This window comes from Otolemur garnettii, unplaced genomic scaffold (assembly GCF_000181295.1).
Source record: "Otolemur garnettii isolate 467f Iridium unplaced genomic scaffold, OtoGar3 scaffold00135, whole genome shotgun sequence".
NCBI classification, from domain to species: domain Eukaryota; kingdom Metazoa; phylum Chordata; class Mammalia; order Primates; family Galagidae; genus Otolemur; species Otolemur garnettii.
Window position 1 is genome coordinate 39,224 of NW_003852530.1, and position 3,966 is coordinate 43,189.

Here is a 3,966-nt window from a genome sequence, read left to right on the forward strand (position 1 = left end):
TCCTTGGGTCAAATGGAGAACTAATAGGCAGAGGAATACATGTGTAGCTAGTGGGCACTACTGCCAGCCTGAAGAGGAAGTGGCTTGACTCTTGACCATGGCTGAGGTTCCTGAGGATGAACTAAACCCTTTCAATATGCTGGGAGTTGAAGCTACAGTATCAGATGTTAAACTGAAGAAGGCTTATAGACAGCTGGCAGTGATGATTTATCCTCACAAAAATAATTCCCAGCTGGGTGTGGTGGCTCATGCCTGTAATCCTAGCTCTCTAGGAGGCTGAGGTAGGTGGATTGTTTGAGCTCATGAATTCCAGACCAGCCTGACCAAGAGCAAGACCCCATCTCTACTAAAAAGAAAAAAAATAGAAAAACTATCTGGGTCTTATTGCAGGCACCAGTAGTCCCATCTACTTGGGAGACTGAGGTAAGAAGATCACTTGAGCCCAAGTGTTTACAGTTGCTGTGAATTATGACACCATGGCCCTCTACCCAGGGCAACAGAGATCTGTCTCAAAAAAACAAGCCGGCATTCCTGGGCCCAGGAAGTCTTCAAGGTCTTTCAGGCAGTTTGGGACATTGTCAGCAATGATGAAAAGCAAAAGCAAAATGGGATGAAACAAATGGCACAGAATGAGCTCAGCCAATCAGTGAATGAGTTTCTGTCCAAGCTACAAGATGACCTCCAGGAGGTAATGAATACTATAATGTATAGCCAATGCCAAGGAAAACATAGGAGGTTTAAAATGCACAGGGAACCTAAGAATGCCAGATACTATGCTGAGTGTAAATAAGCTGCATGCTGCTAAAGGAGACTTTCAGCAAGAGTCAAGAACACTGGACCTCAAGATCACCTACTTTGCACTGATGGAGGAAAAGCTGTATGACATTACAGAGTGGACAGAATGCCAACACGCAGAAATCTCCCCAGATACCCACAGAGTCCCTTATTACATCTTATTTGGTTCTTGGACCCCAGGCACTGAGATCCACCCTAGATTTTCCTGCTGATGTTCAGGATTTCTTAAGCTGAACCTTTCACGTACCGTCAGTCCAGATGTCCCATGGGAACTTCTTTGTAGCTCCTCAGCTCAGCCTTGGGACCATTGCAGCCTCTAACCCTAACAGCACAGTATTCAAGGTAGAAGCCAGTCCCAGTGACAGAAGAAACTGAGGAGGCCTTTCCAACGTAGACACCCCTTCTTTCTTTTCTTCAAATTAATGTCAGGAAGTTAAAAGGGCTGTGAATACACAATAAATAAGTAAATAAATAAATAAACAAATAATAAATAAAATAGCTGGGTGTTGTGGCAGGCGTCTGTAGTCCCTGCTATTTGGGTGACTGAGACTAGGGGATCACTCAAACCCAGGAATTTGAGATTGCTGTGAGCTATGATGCTGGGGCACTTTACCCAGGGCCATAGAGTGAAACTGTTAACAACAACAATAATAATAATGATTAATAATACTATCTAATGAAACAAATCATGAAGATATTGGGGGAAGTTTTTACTATAATGGTTTAAAATGGTATGAATAGTGCGTGTGTGTTTTTTAAAAGAAGTGGTATTTTCTCTTCTGGGCTAGGGTGGCAGTGACATTCTCCTAGGGAAATGCCGAGGGTGGGAAATGTGTATTGCATAGGCAAAGGCCTTTGGTGCCAAATATTCAAACCGCAGTGACAGATAATGCAACCCTTACATTGACCAGGGTGAGATGACGAGTGGGTCAACTCTGAAACAGTTCCCTGTGCTGTACTTCTCTTGTGGGTAGGTCCCTGTCCCAGCTCTCTAGCCTCTAGCACAAACCCCAGGTGCTCTCTCCTTTTTGGAAAAAGTTCCAGATGATCCAATTTGGTCTGGAAATGCGCTCCAAGGGGGATGTGGAGCTGGACGCCATGCATTATGTGTTTGTGGGGGTGTATCCCACCCCTACTCTGCCCCCACCCTCTTTAGAAGGATCATTCTTTTCAGGATGACACTCACACCTAGTGGCTGCTTTGACCAGACATTGGGATAGAAGAGGTCAGATGATGTTGGATGCTGCAGGGTTGACTCCCAGGTCGTTTGCAGGGGGTTCAAAGGGTGGGGTATAGATCATGGTCTGGTCAAGTCCAGTCCCACTCTCTTCTTCCAGGGCCAGCATCTTTGGCCTGAGGCAGCTCTAGCCTCTGATCTCCCCCCTCCTCCCTCTTCCCACTCCCTCCCTTCTACCCCTTATAGGCCTCTGCTCCCAGGTGTTTTTTAAATCTGGCTTTTAAAAAGATTTATTGAATATAGTATAAAAATTTAAATCAGAAAAGAAGAATATGCCAAAATGTGGGTTTTTAATATTAATGCCCAGAACAATGTATCTTCTCTTCATGTGAATTTGCCTGGAATAACAAAGTTGATCCTGAGACTTCCAAATCTTCTGGCTTCCAGAAGACTTCCAAATCTTCTGACTCTGAAACACTGTGAATGATGTTGTATCTCTTTTCCCATGCAGTGCAGTTATTTATTTGTTTTCGGAAGCATGCTCTTTTTATCTTACAAAATTGGGTTTCCTCAGTCATTTTACTAAGCAGACTTAGCAATGGGAATTTAGTTACTTGACTACAGTGAGTAACCAGGGTCAGGGAAATGTTATTTGTTTGAAAACGTATTTTTATAAATGAATATGGTAAGCACTGCATTTTGGTGGGGACTTTTGGAAAATAAAAATAGCCTCTGTCGGTGGTTCCTGTGAACATCACTCCCCCTGGAGTTGGTGGTCTTTGTAATTTATAAGAGGAAAATCATTCTTTGCCCTAATTATCATGGATGAGTCTACTAACTTTTTTATAATGTCATGGAAATGTATAAGACACCTTCATACTTACCTTAGCCAACTGCAAAGTTTCTTCTAGGCACAAACTAATGTCACATCAGAAACTTTTATGAGTTTCCCAGGACTTATAAGTTATTTCTTTATGTAGCTTCTCTTTTGAGTTTCCTTTTTTCCTCTAAAATATAGTCCAGTTATGTCTATATCTTCCTGGTAATTGTCATTTCTCAGATGAAGCCTTCACTATCTCCATCAGGATTACCACAATAACTTCTTATCTAGTCTCTTGCTTCCACTGTTGCATTAACTTCCAACCCATTATCTAACTAACATGGGCCAGAAAAAATATATATATATATATATATATGAAAGAGAGAGAGACCCTCATCCTAGCTCACTCCTGGACTCAAGTGATCCTTTTGCCTCAGCCTTCTGAGTATCTGAAACTATAGGTGCAGAATTATATATGCATTTTAAAGGGAATCATGCTATGCAACTCCTACATTTAAAACCAAACCCCCAAGATGGTCCCAAATAATCCTGAATTCCTGATATTCACACACTTGTATAGTTCCCTTCTATGCCATACTAAGTTTGGTTTGTAGGGCCAATTGCATACTCCAAAATGATGGTACACTGCCTCCAAAATTAAGTTATAAAAGACCTTGGTTTCCATTTTAGGTGCTATTTCAATTGCCTATTCTCTCTCCTGCATCTTCCACTCTGAAGGAAGCAATTACCATCATGGGCAGCCCTGTGGACAGACACACATGGAGATCAGGCCTTTGGCCAACAGCCATTGAGGCCCTAAAGCTGCCAGCATCCACTTGAGAGACTTAGAAGTGAATTCTCCAGTTCCAGCTGAGCCTTGAGATGATTATAACCCTGCCCAACAAGCTCGAGGGCCCTCATGAGGGCCTGTGAGCCAGAAGAATCCAGTGACACACTCCTAGATCCCTGACTCAAGAGAAAATGTAGTAGATGCTTACAGTTTTGAGTTGTTATTTTTGGTGCTATTTTGGGGGTAACTTGACATACAGGAACAGATAAGTGATGTAGACAACAAAGGTTGTGATAAGCTAAGCTTTGTCTGCTTCACTAGTCTTGTCACCCTCCCTTGCTCATTCGGCTCCAATTACACAGGCCATATTTTAATTTCTCCAAG

General features: G+C 42.5%; 1 pseudogene; it reads left to right on the plus strand.

Moving 5' to 3' along the window:
* Nucleotides 1-610: 610 nt before the first annotated feature.
* Nucleotides 611-1,189, plus strand: LOC100957562 (annotated as a pseudogene).
* The last annotated feature ends 2,777 nt before the right edge of the window (nucleotides 1,190-3,966 follow it).